Source organism: Mastigoproctus giganteus, chromosome 1 (assembly GCF_048544385.1).
Source record: "Mastigoproctus giganteus isolate SK-2022 chromosome 1, ASM4854438v1, whole genome shotgun sequence".
In the NCBI taxonomy this organism is placed as follows: Eukaryota; Metazoa; Arthropoda; class Arachnida; order Uropygi; family Thelyphonidae; genus Mastigoproctus; species Mastigoproctus giganteus.
The window spans coordinates 155,795,730-155,823,263 of record NC_143575.1 but is presented as its reverse complement, the minus strand read 5'-3'; the positions used below and the strand labels follow the sequence as shown (position 1 = coordinate 155,823,263).

Below are 27,534 nucleotides of genomic sequence, written 5' to 3'. Positions count from 1 at the left end.
ACCATCTTGTTTTTACAGAGGTGGAAATAGAGAATGGCAAAAGTTGTGGCCAATAGCTTTGGTCTATCAGAATGCTTGACTACCATTTGGACAAGAAGCCAGTTTTCTACCCTTAGCCTGTTTGAAATCTAGTGTGGACTGATAAATAATTGCTTTACAATTGTTGTGAGCTTTGGTGTAGGCAGAAAATGAACCTGGAGATTTAGATACAAGCCAATTGCAATATGCAACATTCTTATCTTGAACAGCCTTAGCATTATTTAGTGGAAAACTAAGGTTTAGGTAAAGGTGTAAATTTTAAGGTGGAGTGTGGAGTAAAGGATTTCATCCCTAAAAGAATAATTTTACTGACACGATTTGAGCAAACATTCACAACAGAAGATTTGAAACAATAATCCAACCAAGGAAAAGAAGAAAAGATATTTCTCAGATCATCCTATTTTGTGTTCTTTATAATGCCAAACAACACAATCTTGATAATAGCCATGAGAAAAAGGCTCTATTGGAGAAGAGACCATCACCAAGTTGTGACTGAGGTGCCTAGAGGACAACTCACTTTGACCATGTGCTTAGAAGGCTTGTTTGTGAGAAAATGATTTAGGGTGGTTTGGATTGTCTGGTATTCCTGTAGGTAAATGAACAATCTGTGCAAGGTCATTAGTAATTGCAAAAGGCTCAGCATCTTGACCAGCTGGGTCCGTATGACTAGAAAACAGAAGCCAGCTGGAGTTGTGAATATTAAAATCACCAAGGAAAATTGGACTAGAGAAAGTCAAGCTTCAAAGGAAGGAAGTCAGAGTTCCAAGTGATTAGTGGAGTTTGGAGAATGATAGAGACAACAGACAAATTTGACAGAATGCAGTAGAGAGATTTTAAGCCAGAGAAGAGTTCAAAAAGAGCAGATTCCAAATTACTAAGTCTCTGACAGGGAATATCAGAGTGGACATCATATCATGCATAAATACCACCCTTATAGTGAAAGGAATCAATACAGCAAATAATTAGGACAACAGAGATGAGCAGTGGTCAAATCAACTGAGGATTGGGATTCTGTCAGAAAAAGTACACGGGGTTTGACAGGCTGTAAATGGAAATGGATATCATCGATATTGGAACCGAGATCGTATATTTGATAAATGAACAAACTAGTGTTTGGGAAGTTTAGACATTTTCACAGATAAGGTTATTCTATTAGTTTGACAATTAATGATGTATTCAGTAGTATGAAAAGGTGGGGAGAACATGTATGTAGTAATGAAATTTTTGGATATGGCATACACACAGCAAGAATATACTTATTCCTTGACACAGTGTTTTGCCTCGACAATGTCCACCACATACACACTACTCAGACTTCTTCCAGTCGCTATCTGGCAGGGTAGAGCCAGTGAAATTATATAGTAGCTGATCTAGAATCCTTATAGAGAGTTACCAGTAGGTTCAGTGTGGTGGACTCTCTAACGGCAGGTCTGTGAACAATTTAGAGCTGTACCCACAAAATGTAAGGAAGGTTGGATCTCGCCATGATGTCCATCGGGTGATTCCATGTCAAGTGGCCTAATTTTGAAGATGGTCCCTGCTCAACCATCTTCAATTTTGTTGAAACTTGGTGTAGGTATTTAAACAGGTTTCCAAAGAATCTGTGCAAAAATTGAGTTCAATATGCTTGAGGCACCAGCACCTTTTTTTTGTGGAGGTCATTTTGTGTTACACGGAGCAAATCACAAAAAAAAAAATTTTCAAAGTTTTAAGTGTTACTGTTGCACAACATTGAGAGGTAGTGCTCTGCAACTTGGTATACCTAGTTAACTTTTGGCAGAGAATGCAAAACTTTTGTTGTCCAGGCTCAAAAATCACATTTTTTACAATGCGCTCTAAAACTGCCACCAAAAATTTAGCGCAACAGATTTAAGCAAGGCTTTTGAAAGTCAAAACTTTGAAATAAAAACCTTTGGTACCTTCTTCTTTGGGCATTCAGTTTAACATCTACATGAATTCAGCTTAACTAAATATGGGCTCTTATACTTGTTTGCTGGCTGAGATATTTTCCTTCAAAGATACTCAAAATTTGAAAGTCAAAATTTTACCTATCTTTAGGGACAAATATTAACGTGGGACACCTTCAATTCTCTCGTTTTTGCCACCATTGGAAAGAGCAGGTTTTAAGCAACAAGAATCATGGTTTTTCAGTTTTGTCTTGCTACTTAAGGCCTAAAAAATGGCCTTAAACATTTTATATTTTCAACATAATATTTACATACTTATTTGATGGTGAAGTTTCACATCTCAATAAGTACAGAACTATTGCATTTACAAGAGTGAAATTTTCTGAAATTACTGTGCCCTTTGGTTTAAGAAGAAAGGATATACTGTATTGCCAATGCACAAAAAGATCTGTATTTTTTACAATGGAGGTGTAAATGGCATGAAAAGAAATTGCATAGGTTTCTTTCGTGTAAGTTCCCAAGCCTGAAAAGTGGTCTTTATTCAGGTTTCCAAGCATAAAGATGATGTTCTATTGGTTTCTAAGCTTGAAAGAAGTTAACTGCAACAAAATTTATTTAAAACACAATACGATTTGAAAAATAAGCAAGTAAGCATGAAGATATTGAATCACTGCTTTGTAATGGACTGGAATTTTTCATTGATGGTTGATATTACTATTTCAGGAAAGCTATATTGTTGTCCCATTGTTGTTTTTGGAGCTGGAAGATTGGCAATAATTTGTTATTCAGGAATCCAGCAGACATCTTGTTTAGCAGGCCAGTGAAATGAGTGAGCTGCTCCATGAGGATGCATAAAATTTACTAATACATCATGTTCTTCAAATGAAATTTCACAAATATTTCCAATCCACCAATTATTGTTATAAATACAGGCAATGTATTGACCAGGTTGTAAATTAACAATTGGCACATATTGAATATTGGTTTCACTAGTCTGATCTGCTCGAGCTACAAATGATGATGGTGTGTCATTTGATACTCTGCAAACACGTGAGGAAGGGGCTTAGAGGGGAACAGGTATTCTTGTGTGTTATTAGACACTCAGTCTAAAACACTGATGGATCCAATATCTTTCTATTACAGATGATTTAGGAGAAGTCTGGTTGGCCTGCCTCCCTAAAATCCACTCATACACACCTCGATGGTAAGCCTTGTTACGTCACTTAGGTGGCAACGAACTTGTAGAGTGGTTCTCTTCAAGACGCCTGGTCAGCATGAAGAGGAAAAGACCAAACCCTCCAGCATATGACAACATGACGAAACAAATGGCCCTCAGTCCCCAGCGGCTTTCACTCCCCCTCTTACTTCAGCGAGTGGATCAGAGTGGAAGCTGAGGGTGCTAAGAATCTCTGGGTACGACCAGGCTGCCATGCACGGAAACAACTTGGCCTGTTACAATGTATGATCGCTTATCGGTGAAGACAGGATATTAGAGCTGGAAAAGGAATTAAAAAATGTGAATTGGAATATCATCGGTTTGGCTGAAACAAGAAGAAATGAATCACTTATAAGTTTATCAAGTGGAAATCTGCTGTACACCAATGGAAACAGTGAAAGGAGTGAAGGTGGAGTTGGGTTTCTGGTCCATAAAGATATAAAAAAAACAACATTTTGGAATTCAAAAATACATCACCAAGGGTGTCAAGACTAATACTCAAAATTTCTAAGAGGTACAAGCTAAAGGTTATAATGATTTATGCACCAACATTGAGCTATGATGATGAAGAGGTTGAAGAAATGTACACTGAAATTGAGAGTCTTCTAGATGAGCAGGAAACCCATTACACTATTATTATGGGAGACTTCAATGCTAAGGTTGGAAAAAGACAAAACAGCGCAGAAAGGGGAACTATATGAAATTTTGGAATTGGTTAAAGAAATGAAAGCGGTGAAAGACTTGTGGAATTCAGTATCTCAAGGATTGTCAGTAATGAACACTTTTTTTTCAAGAAAAGGATGAACAGAAAGTGGACATGGAAGAGTCCAAATGGATTAACAACTAATGAAATCGACTTCATCTTCACTAACAGAAGATATATTGTGAATGATTTTACCATCCTGAATAAGGTAAATGTTGGAAGTGATCACAGAATGGTAAGATGTACACTTGACATAGATGTAGGAAAGGAAAGGAAAAAACTAACTTGAGTAAATAAAACAAAGGTCTTTGAGATAAGAAGAGGAGAAAAAGCTGGATGTACTGGAACTTAAGAACAAGTTTGAGTTTCTGCAGACTGCTCAGGACCAAGATATCGACGAGGAATATTACAACTTTCTGAAAGTCATAAAGCCCAAGAAACCTATAGGGAAAAAAAAATTCAAAGAAGAAAAAATTAGTCAAGAAACAATTGTTATGGTGAACCGAAGGCGACAAATGAAGAGCAAGATAAACACTGACAAAGAGAAAATTGAGTATACTGAGTTATGCAAAGCCATTAGAAAGAGATTCAGAGAGGACATAAGAAGATTTAACACAAGAAAAGTAGAACAAGCATTAAGGGAAAACAAAGGCCTTAAATCAACAGCTATTTGATCTGAGCCGGCTCCCTTGTTCGGCCCTTTCTTCTCCCTTACCCCAGCGGGGGGAGGCGACGGCTTTCCTGTCTCCTCCCCTCCTTGCCGACCCCACTCTTCCCTCTGGTGGGGTATGGGCATGCCCCACTGATTCCACCTGGGGTCGTCTTCCCTATTGACCCCATTTTTCTGTCTTTATCCCCCCAGTCTTCATTCTCCCTACCCAACTTTATCTGTATGCAAGCGAATGCCCCACATGCCAAAAATAACTGTGTCTCAATTACGCTGTTTGCCCGCCATTTTGGCTTTTCCAATTCTAGCGCAATATTCCCATGAAAATTTTTTTTTTTTTTTTTTTAAGGTCCTAGCCACTGAAATCCCAGGAAACTAGGTGGCAGGACCTGCCAGAGTGCAAATTTAAACTAGTGGTTACCTGGTCTGCCTCCACGGGGCGAAGTGCGGGCAATGTTGGGCCTCAGCTGGGGTCCAGTGGCTAAATGGCCAGAAGAACAACGGTACATAACACACTCACATGATCCACACACTTTTAAGTCTCTGGCCTTCCCAGTGAACTGGTACACTCAAAATGAAAGCAACGCGGAGATGGGGGGAACCCCTGGTGCCGTTAGACACTTAACACACTTTGCACTATTATGATTTTCATCACCCGTTAAGGGCTCCTGGAGATACTCCTTCCACCTGTTCATAACTTCACCCTCCTCGATTAAAAGCAAACCTTTGATTTTTTTAATGAACTACGGAGGACCTTCCTTCCTTCTTCATGTTCTTGACCTGTAGATCAGTTTCTGGTTTACTTTATTTGCTATTTCCAGGAATTCCCTTAACGTGTCCCATGACTTTGACTTGACTTCGCTTTTTCTTTCTGCACCTTGCATGCCTCATAATCCCTGCTGGTCCTTGATGAGAAAGGTACTCTTTCCATTGAGCCTTCTTTTTGTCCACATCAGCTTTTACAGGTTCACTCCACCATACTGTTTGTTTCTTCTGTGTGCTGACTTGGGAATTATCGCATACTACTTTGGTTGCAGCATAAAGTAGTGGTTCTGAGGGTGTCCATGCTGCTTCCAAATTTGCCTCCAGGTGCTCAGACTTTCCCCAGTGTTTGGCCTCTCTGTCTCTGAGTGATTTCATCTTGATTTTTATGTTGCTAATAAGGTTTGATCTTCGTACAGGTTGTTTTCCTGCTCTCTTTCATGATCTTCATTGGGGACTCAAACACTAACTCCATAATCAGCAGAAATGATCACTGGCTGGTCACTCCATAATCAGCTGGAAAATGGTTACTGAAAACATATATGATTTTATAGATATGAGAAATATGTTAATGCTTTCATGAAATTGGTTTGGAAATCATAGCTGAAATATATGTAGAACTACTTATGATATAAGAAGTCCAGAAAGCAGAATACAAAAACTTGGATTTTTTTTTTCTTGCTTCCCTATTAGTAGTAATAGCAGGAGGTGATGTAAGAAAGCAAGCTTATACAGCATCAGCCAAAAAAAAAAAAAAAACCATTTTACTTATCCTTCCCCCTCCAGTAGTTGCCTAGTTCTTCCTTAATTATCCACTTTCACAACAACAGATGGAAGATTGTTTCAGTAATCAACCACCCGTTCGAGTGAAAGCAAACTTCTGAACATCTGCAACCATCCTTCCCTCAGTTTGAATCTATGCCTGCTCATTGCATAGTCTGAGCAGGAGGAAGAATGCCATCAACATTGACTTTGCTCAAACTATTCAAATCCTTAAACATGTTAATTAGATCATCTTGTTGGTGGCTAGTCTCCAGGTGCTGCAATTTGTAGAACTGAAGCTCTTTCTTGGTAAGAGCATCCCCTTGTTTCCCTCATAATTCTCATTGCCCTTCTTTGTACTTGCCAACAGCTTTACATCTTTTCTAAATTGAGGCCTCCAGATCTGTATGCATTACTCAAGATGTGGCCTGACCATTTCCTTATACAATGGGATAATCACCTTCATATCTCTGCTAGCAAAATTCCTGTATATCATTGACAAAACCCCATGAGCTACTATTGAAGCCTGTCCATGTGTTGTCCTGATTGCACTACACTATTCAGAGAACTTTTAATCTGACTGCATAATTATTCACAGGTTTTTTCATTTCCCACTGCCCTAAGTGTACTGCCACACAGTTGCTACAATTAACCTAGGATTATTGCTCCCATATACAGTATTTTGCATTTGTGAATGTTAAAACTTCAATTGCCGTTTCTCAGCCCATCTGTCAAATTTTTCTAGATCTTCTTGTAGCAGAATACCTTCATTACTGTCATTGACCACCCTACCAATGTTTCTATTATTTGCAAACTTAGACATTAAGCCAGCTATACCCTCATCAGTATTATTAATAAATACAGAAAACAACAATGGACCCAGCACCAAACTGTGTGGGACTAAACTGATAATAATACTCTACGAAGAGCAGTGCCCCTTGACAGGCACTCTATCTTCTCCCACTCAGCTATCCCTTCATCCATAGCAATAACTTTCCCTTGATGGCACATTACTCCAGTTTTTACAGTAACAGCAACAATAATAACAGATATGATATCAAAATTATTTTTTGCATCCAGTTCCTTTGCCATAGCATCATAGTATTCAGTCAAATTGGTCAGAAAAGATCTCTCCTTAACGAACACATGCTTTGGCTGAAGTATAACTGTTCTCCTGTTTAGATGGTCCTGCATTATTTCTTTCACCAGTGACTCCATTATTAACCCTGGAACAGAAGTGAAGCTAACAGGTCTGTAATTACTCATGTCACCTTTTAATCACCCTTTCTTAATTGGGTATATATTCACACATCTCCAGTCCATAAGGACCTTCCTGAATTCAGAGAAGCTCTCATAATTATGAGTAAGGATTTGCTTACCTGATTTGCTGCCAACCTTAAAATAAATGCATAAATCTCATTCACTCTGCTGTTTTTCCATTTATCTTCAACAATTTCAGTTATCACAAAATCATTTAGCTCGCTTTTAGAGTTTGATGAACTGGCATCGGCATCCCCCCACTTAAGAATTCCTCATGTGTGGATGTAGATGCAAAATACCTATTCAGACTATTAGCATCCTGAGCAGAATCATCAATTGTGAAACCATCGACAGCATGTAGATTAATAAGAATTAACCACTTTCTTCTACTGTTAGTATAAGTAAAGGAGTTTTTTTCTGTTCTTTGGCAGAAACTTCTCATAATCTGCCTTTGCTTGTGTAATTTCCTTTGTGTCTTGATTGCAGATTAGCATTAGTAAAGGCATATGATGCAAGAAAGCAAGCTTATACAGTCTCCACAAAAAAAAAAAAAACTACTTCTCATTTCACCCATCCACTCGTTCCAAATGTTTGTCTTGTTCTGCCTTGAATCTATTTAATTATCAACTTTTACAATGACAGTTGGAAGCCTTTTCCAGCAATCAACCACCCACTGGCTAAAAGAAAACTTCCATACATCTGTCCTACAACTGTCTTTCCTCAATTTGAATTTAGGCCCACTCAGGTGATTATTCTGAGCGAGAGGAAGAATTCCATCAGCATTGAGCATGCTCAAACCATTCAAGGCCTTATACACCTCAATCAGATCACCTTGCAGGCGCCTAGTTTCCAGACACTGTAATTTGCAAAACTTGAGTCTTTCTTTGTAAGAGCATCCCTTTGTTCCATTCACTAATCTTGTTGCCCTTCTTTGTACTTGTTCCATTCTCTTATACAAGGGGATAATCACTTCCGTAGCCCGGCTAGAAAAATTCCTGTATATCATTGACAAGACTCCATGAGCTACTCTTGCAGACCATCTGCACTACTCAGAAAACTTCATATCTGACTGTGCAATTACCCACATGTCCTTTTCATTCTCTACCACCCTCAGTTTAGTACCACCTTGTAATATATTACTCTGAGGTTACTGCTTCCCATAAGCAGTACTTTATATTTGTCAATGTTAAACTTCAGTTGCCACCTCTCAGCCCATCTGCTCAACTTTTCTAGGTCCTGTTGCAGTAGCGTACTGTCATTAGTGTCATCGACAACCCTGCCAACCTTCTGTGATAATTTCGCTTTCCTTTTAGAATTATTATTTGTTTTGATAATGTCATTTGTTGGTCCCACTGTATAGAATTTGCAGTGGTGTAGATAGTTTTGGTGCACATGCTGTGATGACCCACAGCAGGCTTTGAAATCCCTGGTACCTTACTTTCCGTTCTGCTGTATGCTCTAATACAGGGGTGGCCAACAAGTCGATTGCAATCTACCAGTCGATCGTGGCTTTAATTTTTGTCGATCATGAACAATTTTAAATATATATAAAAAATAGATTAGTCAAAATCTAAATGTTATTATTATTATGTGCCCCACTCCATACGTTTATTACAAATCCATTTGAACCACATGACCAATCTTGTTGTCGCACAGCTGCTAGGCTTGTCTAGTGAAAATTCACTAGCCGACACTACAAAATCCACTCAACTCCTGGATCTTAGAAACACCAACATGGAAATAATGTACAAATGTTATTATTATTATTATTTTAGCCATATAGTGCAAGGAAGCCTGAGGCAGGCTTATGCTGCACCAGCCAAAAAAAAATTCTCCAGTTAATCTGAGAGAGAGAGGGGGGAGGGGGGGGGGAGGGAGGGAGGGGGGGGAGAGAGAGAGAGAGAGAGAGAGAGAGAGAGAGAGAGAGAGAGAGAGAGAAAGAGAAAGTGAGTGTCAAAAGTAGAAAGGAATCACCAAGAAAGAAAGAGAAGATGATATCCAGCTCAGGACACTGGGTGTGCCAAGCCCATAATTACCAGATGTGAGCCCCCGGGGATGGCAAATAGTTTGTAAATTTCTGGGCAGACATCTCATCATTTTTCTTTTCTCTCCTCATTTAATTGTAAAAATGTTTACAATGATATTATAAGCAGTAATGCTTTTCAAAGTCTTCTGTAAAGAAATGTACAAAAAACTCCAATTTATTTATGTCTTTTCTGTTGAACATCACCTGTACAATTTCAGAACTGTATATTTTTCAATTGTATATTTGTATATTCATCGTTTTTTAAGGGAACACCCCCTAAAAAGCCATTGGCTTATGTGTTCTCCCTCCCTTTTTGCTGTTATCTCCCAAAAAGTGTAACATAAAATAGGGATAAATAAATCATTATTATTAATTATTATTATTTACGCAGTTACGTTGAGCAGAGCATAGCGTATGTGTCGAATTCTTATTTGGCTTACTTAATATTAATAACTGGACAGTACTTATATGTCAATTTAATACCCTTTCATTTAAAATAAATACTATGAAAAGAGCAAAATGTATCATTTTCATGAAGAGTAGGAATTAGAATTCTTTTTTGTAATGGTGAAAGAATGTTATTTGATATGCAATGCTTCCGTTGCTAGACCCAAAAAAGGAAATTTAGAAAGGCACCTCAAAGCTCTCCATGGTAAATACTAATCAGATTTTTCACCTAATAGTGACCTTAGAAAAAATATATTAAAAGAACTGAAATCCAGATTACTCGCACAATAAATTTCTTTGTGACACCTAATTTACAATCTAAAGCAGTAACTGTAGCACCATTTAAAATGAGTCATTTTTTGTAAAAAAGTGCAAACCATTTCGTGGTGGTCAATTCATCAAAGGCACATTTTTAGAAATAACAGATTCTCTTTTGAAAATTTTAAGTACAAAAATGAAATTAAAAGTGTCCTTCAAGATCTGCAGTTATCTCGAAATACTGTGATGCGAAGCACCGAAAAAATTAGTAAAAATGTAAGCGAACAATTGCATGCTCATATTGCTAATTGTGTGTGCTTTTCTTTACAACAGACGTCAGTGATACAGCTCAATTGCTCATTGTTATTCGTATGTTTTTTGATGATTCTGCCACTAGAAAAGAACTGCTGGGTATGGTTTCATTAAAAGCAAGAACTAGAGGTCTTGATATATTTAATGCATTCAAAAATTTTATTGAAAAAATTTAATTACCACTATTTAAGCTCGTATCAATAACAACGGATGGAGCTAAAGCAATGACGGAGCATCTTAACAGATTCATCGCATTGTGCCAAAAAAAAGGATGATGAATTCCCAAATTTGAGTTACCATTGTATCATTCACCAACAAGTGTTAGCCAGCAAAAGATTTAAATACTAAAAGTGTTATGGATATAGCTTTCAAAATCGTGAATTCCATCAGAGGACAATCTCTTAAAAGGAGACTTTTCAAAATGCACCTCGATGAAAATGAACCAGATCTGATATTACATGTAGATGTGAAGTGGCTGAGTTGTAGTAAGTTTCTACAGAGATTTCGAAATTTGCTGAATGAAATTAAAAAAAAATTGTCAATCAAAGTGGAGATGATTATCAGCAGCTGCAAGATACCATGTGGTTGGGTGATCTGGCTTTTTTGACAGATTTTACCAGTAAATTAAGTGATCTGAATTTGGAATTACAAGGAAAAAATAAAAATGTGGGTGGCATGATTAGTAGTATTTTTGCATATAAATATCAATTTTTGTGAATGGCTAAGGATCTCAAAGAAAAAAAAATTTCGATCATTTTGCAAAGATGCAAGATCATTTGCAAAAATATCCTGTTTTTGAATTTAATAGTGAGAAATATGTTTCTGAAATTGAGAAAGTTGTGGATGATTTTGAAACCAGATTCAGTAAGAAAAAATTTGCAGAAAAAATCGCTGAGATTTTTTTTATATGGAGAAAATATTACTTGAAAATGAAATTATTACATTGCAAAACGATATCTTCCTAAAAGCCAGGTCATCAGAAAAAGACTTCTGGATATATGTTTGCTGAGAAAAGTACTGTAAAAAAATGCAGTGAATTTTTAAATTCCTGTTTTGGTCCACATATCTATGTGAATCGACCCTTTCGTATTTGAAACAAAAAAAAAAAAGATGAAGAATTGCTCTACTCTTATGGACTTTCATACAGAAGATTCTTTACGGTTAGCCTTATCACAGTATATCCTCGATTTTGAAAGCTTGGCAGATGACATTAAGACACAAACTTCACATAAATTAAAAATTTAAATACATATGAATTTAAAATAAGAATTGTGAATTGTATTTAATTTTAAAATTTATAAACAACATTTTTCAATATGTGTTGATTAACCTTTTTAACCATGTGCAATGAAATTCTTGAGACGGTAGATTGCAGCACATTTTGAAGAAAAAAAGTCGATTGCATCACAAATTAAGTTGGCCACCCCTGCTCTAATAGCAGTGCAAGCATCACTTTTGCTTTTGCCTGTTGTTAATCTATTTATCTTCAGCTATTAGGTCTGTGTATCTCTCCCCTAAAGATAGCAATTTCCCAATCCTCCTACCACTGTCTCGATAGCATGAGAAAATATTCTTGCGCTCTTTAAGTATATCCCATCCCTATAGAAGCACTCCCTCTCTCCTCTTAACAAGCACAGATCACACTGAGAAAAATTTGACCCAATAAGCCTTGCACAATCTCTCCAGGGCTGAATTGACTGGCAGTACGCTCATCATGTGCTCCCTCTTATTGTGGCTGGGCAGAATTGCAGACTTTTTGAAATTTATCCCTAACTCCTGACCTTTTCTTAACATTGCTTTGTATATGAAGTAAGTCATCAGCTCTTCTATGCTTAATGTCATTTGTGCCAACGTGAAAGAATATTGTCTTTTATGTCTTTAAAAGATGATATCTGCTCTACAAAGTCATGACACAATGTCAGGAAATATGTTAAATGCAGTAACATGGCAATATTACTTTTTCTACCACATGATATGTTAATATAGGATTGGTGCAAAATCAAACCTACTTCCTTTTTTCCAACTTCAAAATAGAGGAGCATATACCTAATATATACATTCTTAAATTTTTTAAAATAAGACTTGTGCTTCTGATCTGACATTATTGTTTGTATTTGAAGTAACCATCAGGTTACTTCAAATTCAGATATTGGCCTTATAGCCTTTGGGGCCCAAAGCAGCATTTTGAAAGTGAATAGATACTGTCAAACCCAGTTTACCACTGCTCTCCCTCCCCCTCAAAACACAAATTAACCATTACTTGCAATGGATTACTAGTTTTGTTAAATTTTTTTTGTCAAACTTTTGGTTTAAAGTGAGTGAAAATATGGCTAACAGCCATAGCAGAATGATGAATTACTAATTCCAAAAATTTCAGAATCTGTAAATTTTTATTTAAAAAATTTATTAAGTAAATTTTTAGTAATAACTAAAATTTATTATGGTTAGGAAAGGACATTATGTGGTTTCTATCCATTTAAATTATAATGTATCTAAATTACCACGTGGAGTTTTAATATATTTTATTTAGGTGTTACCTAAACTAATATACATTGAGTAACATTTCAGGTATCTTGCTGATACTCATCATCAAACCTTGCTGCTGACTGATTCCTCCTGCTGGAGCCCATTTAGGTATGAGCATCTCATTTAGGTAAGAGCCATGCAGCCACATTGACAGTTGCTCTTTCTGTACGAAATAGCAATTGTCATGAATAGCAATATTCAGAAAAGCAAGCACAGCATCAAATATCCTAATATATCATCTGTGATAAGGCCTATTTCACATAATGAAGACCTGCCAGTACCAGATTTCCCAAAATTATATGATAAAGGAAGCAGTGATGAATGTAGCGAGGATTCTTGTCTTGAAGACTTTGCTGTACCATCAACTTCAACAGATTTTGACTTCCAGCCAGAAAATTGTAACATCCTGCATTTATTTAAGCAAGAAGAGCTGAATGACTTGGCTTGAGTTTTAAACTTATCTAAAGAGCAAGTTGAACTCCTTGGGTCTAGGTTACAACAGTGGAAAATATTCTGTTATGGAAGTGATTGATCTTTTAATGAATTGGGCATCTTAATGAATGATGTATGTTTATTGATGTCTCAAAATTAAGTTTAAAAGCAGTTTTATTGCACAGTGGAAACATTTCTTGATGAGGTTGGCTTGAAAGAAACATATGAAAGTATGTCCACGATCCTGAGTGCAATAAAATACCCTTTGGTTGGAATGTCTGTGTTGAACTTAAGGTAATTGGATTACTCACTGGTCTGCAGGAAGGTTTCTCAAAATACTGGTTTTTTTTATGTTTGTGGGAAAGCCATGCAAGAGTTTATATTGTGCAGCAGTGGGAAAAGAGGAAGGAATTTTTACTAGGGAGAAGTAACAAAATGCATTAAGCTTGGATCAAAGAAACTCCCCAAAGATGGTGTACTTGAAACAAAGCTAGTAGGATACTGAATTAGCAGCTTGATAATTGTTTAAAGCAGTTGTGCATTTATTTCTTGGAAGAAGGAAGGAGATTGAATTATCTCCTTTCCTTTTGGTGTCAACTTTATTGTAATGCATATAAAGATATGGCTGCTAAATGAACCTGATGAGCAAGGGGAATGTTTTCATCAAGGTTGGCAGGGATACTGCCATATGGAAATATACTTATGGAGATTACTACTGGTTTCTTTATTTCTGTAAAATGAATGACTGATTTTTAAGATAACATATATCTTATTGTACGATACTTGAAATTAGTTATACTGAAATTTTAGTAATATAATGAATATCTTTCAATGGAGATATGATTTTAGTATTTTTGGAAAATCAGCGCTACAAGAAAATTTCCAGAGGGGAATTTTTTTTTTTTTTGTTGGTCATTGCAATTTGTTACGTCCTTCCTTCAGTTTATTTAATCCACCTACTGCCATAACACCAGATGACAGTTTGCTTCAATAATTAGCTACCTGCTGGTTATTGAATATATTAATGAATGCTGGCTGAAAGCAAATTTCTGATAAACCTTGTTTCAGTATATTAAAAGACTAAGGTTAGCGAAGTAGCCTAAATAACTTAACCTGCCTTAAACATTTTAAGACAGGTAAGTTATTTAAGATATAATTATATATTTAAGATATTTGTTATTAAGATAACAGATACCAGTGTTTATTAGTCCAAGATCTGTCAGTTATAACTGCTATGTCTTTAAGAAAGTCATGCCCATAGTCTCCAAAAAGAGAGTTGGGATGCTGTGTGTTAGGATGAGGTTGTTGTAGTACAACGAAATTCAAATTTTCTCTTAAGAGTATATTTGAATTCTGTCAAAAGAATAAGTTTCAGAGTGTCATCTCTGATGAAGTGCTTTAGTGTATTCTAGAATAAATAAAATAGTATGAACACTTATATTAAATATAAACAGTTATCCTCATATAAGGGGCAGTAGTGATGAGTATCTGACTGTTGCCATGTGTTTGCATGATCTTTTATCAGTGTGAATCTGTAGAGAATCATGATCTCTCTTTCTCTCCTTTGCATTGGTGTGGTTGTCCAGACTTTGTTGGCTTGGAGCACTGGTATTTTCAACTTTATGGGAACAAACACTGCAGTACAGTAGAGCTTCCCATGACCCCTTGCTGATGATGTATTATTTTTGTTTATTAGTCATGGAGAAGCAGGCTGGTTGTTTTTGTATTAGTTCTTGGTTCTCTGCCTTCTTTGTATTTTGGTGGTAGAACAAAGGAATTTTTCACTACCCAAGCCAACATTTGATTGAGGTGACCTAGAACTTTGGACTTAGCTCCAGTTGCCGTGGGAACTTAATTTCCCCATCATTTCATTACAGTTTTTATTTTTTATCAGTCATGTTTTACATTATTCAGTAATGTTTACAAATTCTGCAAGTTCACACTTGCAGCATTTGTATTTTGTTGGTGTGGCTGCATTATTGGCTTGCAATTTGTCTATAATGCACTGGTGGACAGACTGGATGTTAATGCTTTTCTGGGGATAGGATGCTGTGCTGGACATCCCCTTGGTGCTCCATTACCACTGCAATTCACCCCAGATTCCACCTCAGCAATTGTCAAGAAAGGTGATTTGACTTGGATGCAGTGGGCACACTGCATGTGCAAATGGAGGAACTTCTTAGACAGAAGAGAAGCAGATCATTGCCTCTGTAGCCAGGTGGGAAGGAGCAGCAGTGCGTAGCACACCCTTCTTGATTAGACCGGGGTTCGAGCCCGTCACCACCAAATACGGAGGATGCGGAAAGGTTAGGGAATGACCACCGCATATCTCGGAGCAATATGGCCTTAGTTGCTAATGCTCCTAAAAACCAAATAACAAACAAACAAGAAGCAGATCAATAGGTGTTATGTTACAATTGAGTGAAGTTCAGGACAGATGGACAAGAAGCTACCCAAGAAAATGTGCATTAGCAAGTTCATTATTATTAATATTATTACTAGTCATAGGTGCAAGGAAGCCTGAGGCTTATGCTGCACCAGCCAAAAAAAAAATTTCCAAGTTACCCTGAGAGAGAGAGAGAGAGAGAGAGAGAGAGAGAGAGAGAGAGAGAGAGAGAGAGAGAGAGAGAGAGAGAGAGAGAGAGAGAGAGTCAGAAGTAGAAGGGAATCACCAAGAAAGAGAAGAATGATGATATCCAGCTAAGGACCCTAGGTGTGCCAAACCCATACTCACCAGTTGTGAGCCCCTGGGGTTAAATGATGTTCTGTAGCTGTCCAGTTAGGACAGCTACAGAACATGACATTATGAAAGAGGACTTCAGCAGGGAGACTTCACTGAAGTTCACCGCCAACACCAGATCCATTGAATCAGAGGATTTGCACTAGTTCGTTTTTGCACTTCCAGTGTTTAGGCTATGATCGCTCTTCAGGATCTTGACCCAGGGAACACCAGACTTGTGTTGTCCGCTGTGCCAAAGATGGCCATGCATACAAGGGCTGCAAGGGGAACATTGCCCACATGCCCACTGTGTATGAGACAACAATTGCCCAGAATATAAATAAGCAGCAAAAAACATTAAAAACAAAACCAATTTTGAATAATACACCAGATACCAAACCCATTCTAGTAAATTTTTACAAAACCATGGGCTGGAAAAAAAGCTCTCACAGTTTTTAATCAACCGTAAAAAATCATGGATGAAGAACACTTAGACCTATTAATTTATTCAGGAACTCTAGGTCACATAAGAGTACCATTAAAAGCTTTCCATCAACCTCTCAGATCATCCAAGCTTAATGGAGACCACTTCCTCTCAGCTGTTGTCATTTCAAGTAGAGACCTTGTCACAAGGTTCAACTTTGTGTACCATTCCCACATTGTTGCTGCCAGTATCTGGGGCTTTTTGGCTCAATTTGTCATCAGCATCTACTGTCACTGAAGACAGGATATTCAGCGCAATGTTGCTCATCTGGAGAGTACCTGGGAACTACTGGGCAAGACCAAGTAATTATTGGATTAGATATGAATTCCCAATCAACTCTTTGGTACAGCAGTAACAGTTGCCAAACCTAATGTACCACATATTTTTATTACATGTTATATTTCACTTAAGTCAAAGCTCTGACTTAAGTGAAATATAACATGAGCCATGGCAGTGCATTTGAGTCTTTTGACAAATGAAGTTGAAGGATTAGATACGAATTCCTGATCAACTCTTTGGCAGCAGTACATTTACAACGAAACAGAGGCCTCCTCAACGGGGCCACAGTGGAACTGGTCAGGGTTATACTCCAGTTTATGAGTACACCTCCAGAGGAAGTGACTTCTTTTGCTTGAATCCATCTCAAATTACAGGCATAAACTATCCAAAAATGAAAGTGTATTAAAATATCCACACCTCTTTTGTTGAATCCATCCCTAATTGTGCCATACCCACAATGCAGTGACAAGATGTATCCATAATAGGTCTGAAAGAGAGCCAGGTTCATCTCCCAGAGTAACAAGGGAGTAATCAGAGAAAGATTTGACTTCCTCCATTGAGGTGACAGTAATACTGATTTGGTTGTTAACCTCCTTGTCAGAGTCAACTGGTCAGAATTGGGCCATTATTTTTCCGGGTTGTGAAGATTTTAAAGATCCCTTCATCGACATTGGTGTAGGCAGAGAATCTAGCCTCCTTTATAGCAGTGGCAGATTATTTGTCCACTTGAAAAAATCCACCTGGCTGCATATGGAGGTCAACAATTTTATTGATAATCCTCATGTAGTCAGGTGGATTTTTCAAGTCCAGCAGTCAGTGTTAAGCTGATTATTATAGGCTTGTATCCTTCTTTATAGGCATAACAAACCCATGATACTGGAGGAAAAATATAAGGTCATCACCACCTGGTAATCCTCCATCCCAAGTGGAAGGCTCAGTTGCAACAGGATGTTGCCCAGTACCCTGAGGAGGTTGTTCAAGATACTGTTTTTTTTTTCTTCCCTGGTATCATTCAGCTGTCGGCACGATACCTTACACCTTAGCTTAGGGAAGAAACAGAGCCTTGTTATCCAGCATGGACCCAGGTCCCAAGTGGGGGCTCAGGGCCACTTGTTTCTCCCCTTCCACTGCATAGAGGTGAGGTTGCCGTTTTGGAAGGGACGCTACACATATGCTCCTGGCCTGTGAATGTGATGACTACATTACCAGTAATAAGATTATGCTTTGTGAAAAACTACACATATAACTAGGCCAACTAGCCGTTCCGCATTACAAACATCCATGTTATAATGAAGAATCCTGTTTTTTTTTAAATATAAATTCGAGTCCTCCATAAAAAAAAAAAAAAAAAACCTCCTGGAAAGTTTTAGCTTTTTACTGTTTCCATTTTAATTGTATCATTTTAGTAATCCAAATTTTATTCACCATTAAATTTTCATGATGGGCCTAATTTTACAAAATATTCCAAAATTCATCCACCTACGACATATCAGTCTTCAAGGTTATATTGCTCCATTCTGAAATCCACAGTATTTAAATAAATAAAAATAAATAAATAAAAAATAATAAATAAAAAATTTCTATCTAAAACAAGAATAAAGAATAAACATTACTGAACACTGTGACTACACCATACAGCAGTACGACCTGGTAGCCAATATTGAAAAATAAATTACTCAAGATAGGATGTAGTGTTGCCATAAGAGAAACAACAGCCATGAAGGGTAATGATATGAATTTGAATCAAAATCACCAAATGCAAATTAATTCTGCTTTCCTGTATACGTGGAAGTTGGGGTTGTTGAGCAGAACTTTTGAAAATAGGGCTGGACAACAGCATGAATGGTTACTCTACACACAATTCATATAACAACATATGAAGTACATTCGAAAAAGTTCCCAGAAATTTACCCACTGTGTAATGAATTGACGACCCCAAAAACCCATTTTCGGTTTAGGGAACAGCTAGAAGTAGGCAAACACTCGGCTGTCATCACTAGTGATGACAGCCGAGTGATGACTCAGCTGTCATCACTAGTGATGACAGCTGAGTGTTTGATAACTTTGTTCTATGCTGGCTGTTAGGCAATCAGCTACAGTGGCTTTCCTGCAGTCTATTTGATTGTCTGACAGCAAGCATAGAACAAACTTTGTGTACACATGATGTGTCCCTAAATCTTGCATCAGGATTGTGCGTGTTAGCCTACAGACAGTCCAACTTTGTGAGCAATCTCAACAACTGTCATTTACCCATCATTTTGCATGAGTTCCTTCACTTTCATGGCATCGAAAGGTATCCATTGAGAGGTACACCTTCCAGTGTTTCCTGTCCATTTTTAAACTGATTAAACTGCTCATAAACTGCCATTTTCTTCAAAACATTATCTCCATTCTATAATGACATAAACTTTCTATAATGCTTGCACCATCTCTGTAGTACTTTTCCCAAGTTTAAAGAACTTGATGTTAGCATACTGTTCCTGAACCCGACCCACTTGTGGGTGACCACAGGTTTCTGCGGGTACTCAACCTGACATAGAACTCTACCCTCCAGTTACTAGTTGGCATAATAGATGCAGCAAGATTATACATTAGTTGATCAAGATGCTACTTAGAGAGTTATGTTTGGTTTGGTCTCGCTATCTAGGGCCAACCTGTGAATACCATTTTAGAGCTGTGCCCACAAAATGTAAGGAATATTGGAATCAAAAGATATCAATGGTACTAAATAGTGGAAGAAATGGGGCTAAGCCATGTTTAGTTTCCAGTACTTTGCTCTGGAGACTAAACATAGTTGCAACACTCAAACTTCTAATAAGCAAACTGGTGTTGCACTGGATGTTGTGTCATCTGGCACTTTATATTGCCTGTCCTTCACACTTTAAAATGCCGTCCTTCTGACACAGAAGGACGGCATTTTTTAGTGTGAAGCGAATGCCACACATCAACCCTTGCTTCTATTGGTTCACACTTGGGTATATACTTGGTGTATCTTGGTGTATTTTACACAATGTCAATATACACCAAGTATCAATATACTTTGTGTATATTGACATCGTGTAAAAAACATTATGGGAACTATACTCTCGAAACTTTAGACATGTTGGACAGACAATTTGTGTAGTCGAGACTCGCTAATTATCATAAAATCGTACAAATGCGAGTATTATGATTTTCTCTTGTAGAGGATCTGTTTCCTCATTTTTAATTTAAAATAGTGGTGAATTTAAACCAAATAAAGTTGTAAATAGAATGTATAGGCTATTAAGAAATATTGTAGGAATATTAAATTTTAGAAATATTATATTTTAAATCAGAAATTCTCTAAACAGATTTTTTCAGCAATGACTGTATCCAGGTGAGATGTAATTAGAATCGTATTGAAATAAATAAACCTAATAAGAGGAAGAAGGAATAAAAGCAAGTTTTGACCCTAAATCCATGCATGGCGAAATAATTAGAAGTATAAATGGAGACAACTTCCCGAAGCTTGATGGGAGTTTTTGTTTTTACCATCTTCAAAGAGGAAGTGAACACGTGTCGAAGGCTATATTATTAGCCAGGGCATGTTCCATTGCCGTATTTCAAAAGTGTGGTGGTGGTGGGGGGGGGGGGGGTGAGTAGGCGAAAGGAAGAGAAGGATAGAAGGAAAATTCCCATGCCTTTGTATTTCACTAATAGTTTGGATATTTGAAAATTTAGAGCTTTAGAAAAGCTTAAAGGTTTTTTTGGAGAGAGAGAGAGAGAGAGGATATTAAAGATTTCCACTCAGAAATCTGGGTGCATGACTACCTGTCCCTGTTAGTAGAGGTCCTGGATTGGGGTGGTTGTTATGGTGGGGTGGATCTTATTGCTAGAGACTTAGTGGTTTCTAACTTAAATTTTGTCTTGTTTGTCTAATATTATGGTGTTTTCAAAGGAATGTCCTGTGTCTAAGTGGTGGGCTACCAATTCAGAACAAATTTTTTCTATCTGGTCTATTTTTCTTTATTATTTGAGGCTACTTTTAAACTGCTTTTGTACTTTTTGATTCTCATATATAACAATGTTCTTGTGCTGCACATATATATACAGTCACATTCCTTGCACACCAGCATATATATATGCTGGTGTGCAAGGAATTGCATAAATTACGTTTGTTTGTTGTTTAAAATCTATTGTTTTTTTTTATTGTTTGTTGAATTTTTAAGGTATGCCCATAGTTTCTTGGAGCTGCTGAAGGCTAGTTTACTCAAGAATCTTTGAAATTTTTTTTGGAGATTGTTGATACTTTTCAATATATGTTTCAATATGGGAGGCCTATATTGAATCCTGGATATGGGAGGCTATCCATATTGAAATATGGATTTCCGAGTGGAAACTTATATTCTTTCTCCAAAAAAAACCTTTAAGCTTTTTTCTAAATATCTAAATTTTCAAATACCCAAACCACTAGTGAAACATGAGGGGACAGGAATTTTCCTTCTATCCTTCTTCTCTTCCTTTCGCCTACTCAAACATCCCCCACCATACTTTTGAAATAAGGCAATGGAACGTGTCTGGACTAATAATATGGCCTTCGACACGTGTTCGCTTCTCCTTTGAAGATGGTATAAACGAAAAGCCCCCATCAAGCTTTGGGAATTCGTTTCCATTTATACTTCTAATTATTTCACCATGCATGGATTTAGGGTCAAAGCTTGCTTTTATTCCTTCGTCCTCTTATTAGGTTTATTTATTTCAATACTATTCTAATTACATCTCACCCAGATACAGTCATTCCTGAAAAAATCTGATTAAAGAATTTCTGACTTAAAATTTAATATTTTTATAATATTTTCTAATAACCTATACATTCTATTTACATTATATATGTTGTTAAATTCACCACTGATTTTAAATTTGAAATGAGGACACAGATCCTCTACAAAGGAAAATCACAATAAGTTAGCATTTGTCCGATTTTATGATAACTAGCGGATCTCGACTACACAAGTTGTCTGTCCAACATATACTTGGTGTAGTGTTTCATGCCTTACACATTAAGATGGGTGGCGCTGTTAGTAAATATGGTCATTGGGGATGATTTTTTTTGAATCAAACTTGAAACAATTTGATTTCGTAAAAAAAAAATCAAAACAAAAAAAAAACCCCATAAAATAAAAGTTTTCAGCACTTCTCAATGTCATTGAAGGCAAAAAAATAGATATTTTATAGATCACTTCTGTCAATTTCAGTGAGAACTTACCAGACATTTTTGTGAAAAAATAAAAATTGATGTACTGTAGTCCTTGGTTGGGGAACTGAAAGTGCATAAGAAAGCATGAAGTATAACAAGTTATCCCAAGTAATTCTTGATATTTTAATAATTGCTCATAGTAATGCTGTGTAAAAAATTATTCAATCAAGGGGGAAAAAAAAACATTCAGATCTTCTCTTTTTGATACCATTTGGGAAATGATATTGACAGCCAAGTCTAAAAAGCAGCCCTATTGTTGTAAGCAAAACTTTGACACAACATTTCTGAAAATGTGCAAACTGTCTTACAGTATCATTCTTGAAGCATTCATAATCAGTTAATGGCTAACTGAAATTCACAGGCAGAAAAATCCTATTGAAAGCATTATGTACTGATAACCAATGTAACTATACTTCAATATGAAATGTGTTTTTTGTTACTGATATTTTAATTTCTAGTGGAGTATGGATTTAAATCCTGCTGCTTTTTCTGAAAAATGGTATGTTTTTCTCAAGCCCCCTTAGACTCCAAAGGTTACTTATATTACAATTTGCTCAATTGGCAATCTAAGGGTTCTGAAATTGTGCCCAGTGCTGTGTGTTGAGAATGCTTAACTGTACCTTGGTTTTTAGCTATGTTATGGATTACATAGGCTTTTTTGGACTACCCTGAGGAACCACTATTTATAACATTGTTTCTGTGGGAACAGAGCAGCTTACTTAATGAACAACTTTTGAGATAGAAACAATTTGTACTACATAAAATGTAAATAAAATGTTGATATCTAAGCTGAAATATAATTTCTGAAAAATTCTTGAATTTTTTAAAAATCAGAAATTAGTGCTTTCCTAGTAATTTTATGGCACATTTAATGGGCAAGTAGGCAAAGAAATTTCCTAGTAGGTTTGGTGTAAGTTTCTTTGAAGGGAAGGGGAAACTGATTTTGAGTAAAAGAACAGTAGCGATAATAAAAATAATTTCAGTACAGTGATTCTTTCTATTTCTCAGTCCCACTCTTTTATTCTTCTTCATGGGACTGCTGTTAAGTACAGGCTCTGAGCAATACCTCAGCTGCCCTGCCCTAGTTTTGCTGCTGGTCCTTGTGGCCTATTGATGGGCTTTATCTCCTTGGGCTCTGTGCAAAAAGCTCCTCTAGCCAAAATTTGTTGGTCTTGGGGAATGGCAGCAGGGTTTCCTCCCAGGAACTCCAGTTTTTATTTGCACTTAAAAAAAAAGGTGCCTCCGTAGCCAGGTGGGTAGGAGCAACAGTGCGTAGCACACGCTTCTTGATTAGACCCGGGTTCGAGCCCATGACCACCACATATGGAGGATGCGGAAAGGTCAGGGAATGATCACCGCATATCCCTGGAGTAATATGCTCCTAAAAAAAAAAACCAAACAACAAACAAACACTTCAAAAAGTTATCATCATCAGTAGGAATCTTCATATTTCTGCTGTCTGCTCTTATTGCTGGAATTGTTGTATAGTGGGAAGTCTAGTGCTCTAGACTGAAGATTATAGGGATCACTTGTGGGTGCCTACTTGTATTGGCAAAGGAGAGACAATGTTACTGTGTTGATTTAGTGAAACTAATCCCCCTCCACCAAACTTCAATCTGTCATTCTGGAAGTTGATAGCTTAAATAAATTCAGGGAAGAACTGGACAAACTTTTAGAGTGAATGGTGGATGTGTGAAATATATATATATATATATATTTCACACATCCTACTGTGTATATATATATATATATTTATTTGTCTGATGCTGTATTATAAGCTTGCTTTCTTGTGTCATGTGCCTCTGCTAATGCTAAACACAACTTCAAAGAATCGCCTGCTAATCCAAAGCATAATTGCAAGTTTAGATGCTGTTACTCAAGATAAGAAATAAGAGAACTTCTGAATGTACAGGCTCACAATTGAAGATTGACATGAAAATGGCCATTGAGTCTGTGCAGAATGTATAGAATTGTGTCAAAGTATGTGTAGTACAGAACTGTTTTGCTGTGATTGGAAATAAAGTAACCTTTGATATTGTAGGTGTAGAAAAGCTTTGGGACGAAGTGATCTATCACATCACTGGTGGCAGTGCTACTTTGAAGGACATTTTTTACTGCAGATGTTGACTTGTTTATAAGCCTCATGTTAATAGATGCTGAAATTGCTAGTGAAATTCTAGAATGAATAGCAAAGGTAAATTACTATAAATAGTGGAAATTGGTTTTTTGGTTGCAGAAGTTGTCCCATGTTTGGACACATTTAAAAGTTTTTTTTTTTTTTTTTAATTACGTGGCATATATGCTATGATCATGCTTAGCATATGTGTCAAGGTAAATGTACCAGGTAAAATGGATTTTCTTTAAAACTTGATTGTAAGGTGCAGTGGGGAAAAAAAAAAGTAATTTAGATTAATGGTTAATTTAAAAAGATGAGTTTGAACACGTAATTTATGTATATTCCTGATACTCACTTTTGTGTTTTGTTTTGCTATCATTTTTTTTACATAATACTATTCTGTATTTAATCTGTTTTGTAGAAGTTTAATTTTTTTAATCAACTTTCTTTCAAGAGTGTTATAGGCAGGTTCAACTGCATATGAAAATTCAAAGATGCATTTTTAATTTTTAAAGATTAAAGTGCATGTGCGCGCGTGCATCATCGCATGCACACTTTCATATGTACCATTTTAGTATGTATAAAGTGTATTAAATAATATTCTGTTTGCAGTTTTAATATACCATAGTTTAATAATTTCAAATATTTTTTAACTTTATATATATATAAAGTTAAAAAGTATTTGGAATTAAAACTATGGTATATTAAATATATAATTGCAACTACGAATAGAATATTATTTGTATATTTATATATATATATATTTAAAGACTAAATGCACAAGGCATAATTCCATATGGGTTTAAATTAACTAGATAATATCAGTGTAGATATACCATAGTTAACCCATAAAATTAAACTATGTACATAGTGTAAATAATGAAGATTTAATTAAAATGCCTTTACACCAGGGGTGGGCAACTTTTTTCGTCAGCGGGCCGAATGAAATTTTTGCATCATGATGCGGGCCGGAATAGATTGAACGATTTAATAAAAAAAATCAGAACCTAAAAAATATTATATTACTTGAATTACCAAATTATTAATGTATTTTAAAAAAAAAAATCTGAATGTCCAATTATCATTGAAAATGTGGCATTCGGCATCAATTTTTCTTTTTTTTTTAATTGGCTCATTTTATGGGCTATAAATTATATTAAATTAAAAATTGTAATAATTAGAAAAGACATAAAACATAAAATATCTCGCACCAATATTATTTTTTTCAATAAGAAGTCAAACCCAAAGGAACTTCGTTCAATCGATGCTACAATAATAATTAGGAAATAACTCTTTGATGCTGCGTAGAATCACTTGGTTACTGTTGTACTGGCCGCGATTCCCGATCGAACCGAATTAAGCCGAACTGTTACGGCGAGTGTAGTCGGGTATGGATTTTCTATATTTATGCATTTACCGAGGGGGCCGGATTCAACATCGTTGCGGGCTGGATGTGGCCCGCGGGCCGCCTGTTGCCCACCCCTGCTTTACACTATGTATGTAGTTTAATTTTATGGGTTAACTATGGTATATCTACACCTATATTATATAGTTAATTTAAACCTATATGGAATTATGCCTTGTGCATTTAGTCTTTAAATACAGTATCATTCTGTTCACCATTTGACATCTCTGATATTGTGGAATTAACTTTGCAACTGTGATGGCATGTTTGCATTACCAGGATACCTGCCCATCTACCGATGATAGGCCAACAAGCCTTGAAATGTGCCATCTGGGTGGTGGTGCCCACTGAGAATAAGTAACAGTAATCTTCTTTACTAGAGAAGTGTTACTTATTTGAAGTAGTGCAATACCTGGTATCTCGTTGCGAAGGTAGCTACAATATGAGATATAATTAAAACGATGCCTTTACACTACTACGTATGTAGTTTAATTTTATGGGTTAACTATGGTGTGTCTACACTGATATACAGGGTGATTCACTACCAGTGCGACAAACTTGCAGGAGGTGTAGGGGGCACAAAGACGAATCGGAATCACATAGCATTGCAGGGTCCTAAATGCCTTCGTCATGCGGTAGAGGACATTGAACGGGAGGTCGTGGGAACAGCGATCTCACTAGAAGTCAGCATTTGCGAACCATTTCTGTTGAAGAAACCAAATAGCAAAAGTCCTCCGGAGTGAAATAACCGCAGGCTCCAATGATTGGACGCGTTGCAGATGGCATGAACTCATTTGGTTTGTTGACAGTATCCTCCATACAGTGGATTGGGAAATACCTAATCATTGGCCTATCGCTCGAGTACTCGTACTCGGATTGCCTTCTGCAAGACGTAGGATATTCTCCTCATTGTCTGGCATCATACGATGGCGTGCTCCTCATCATACGATTAAAATCGTATGATGAGGAGCACGCCTGTGCGGGAAATGTTCCTGGTACAAGTGCAGAGCGGCGCGCCCATTACAGTCCGCAGCTCCATATGCGAGGTGCATGTTGGCCAGTTCAACGTTTGAATACTCGTCCATCTTACTGCCTCGGGAACCGGTTCGCAAATGCTGACTTCCAGTGGGATCGCTGTTCACGCGACCTCCCGTTCAATGTCCTCTACCGCATGACGAAGGCATTTCGGACCCTGCACTGCTATGTGATTCTGATTCGTCTTTGTGCTTCCTACACCTCCTTCAAGTTTGTCGCACTGGTAGTGAATCACCCTGTATATATATACAGTGGATTCCGGTTATTTGGGCCACCGGTTAATCGGGGCAGCCGTTTATTTGGGGCAAATCTTAAAAAACAGAGCCCAATCGGAAAATAGCCAGGGTTTACTTCGCTTAATTGGGACAAAATGCCGTTTAATTGGGGCAGGAGACCGCAGCACTGAAGATTACCCTACGATTGTCTCCGACCGTACCACATAGTTCGGTCGGATTTCTGGAGGTCACAACCATAAAACAATAAAACAATTAGCAGTCACCTGTTTATTGGGCTTTTGTGTTAGTGAGATCTATCATAATCTGATAGTAAACTCGATCTTATTGAGTTTGCGATAATACCAACAGCTTGAATTCTGTGGGTTATTATAGGGAAATGTGTTTACACTTCCATGAAATCTTCAATCATATAAAAAAATAAATTTTCAGAATCTTCTCTTCATTCCTATTTTTAAAGCTTCGTAATTTGTTACTCCATTCTCACTTGCGCGTATCGTGTTACTTGCAATTTGTGTGTGTGCCGTGTTTTTTTGTTATTGTTTGCTTATCTTTTTACTGTTTTAAATTTTAACCCCCCACCCACAAATGACAGTGAACAGAAATGTCAACTAGTTTAGTTAGTATGTACATATTACAGTACGTATTAATTTTTCCGATTATCATGTATATTCTTCAGAGTTTCACGTATCATTTAATTGGTAAGGTAATAATGGGTAAATTTGTAC

At 36.8% G+C, this 27,534-nt stretch overlaps 1 protein-coding gene across 1 annotated transcript in view; it reads left to right on the top strand.

Moving 5' to 3' along the window:
• LOC150091206 (zinc finger CCHC-type and RNA-binding motif-containing protein 1-like) overlaps nucleotides 1-27,534 on the top strand; it is a 121,511-nt gene that overhangs the window by 39,719 nt on the left and 54,258 nt on the right. The gene's annotated exons all lie outside the window — the stretch shown is intronic.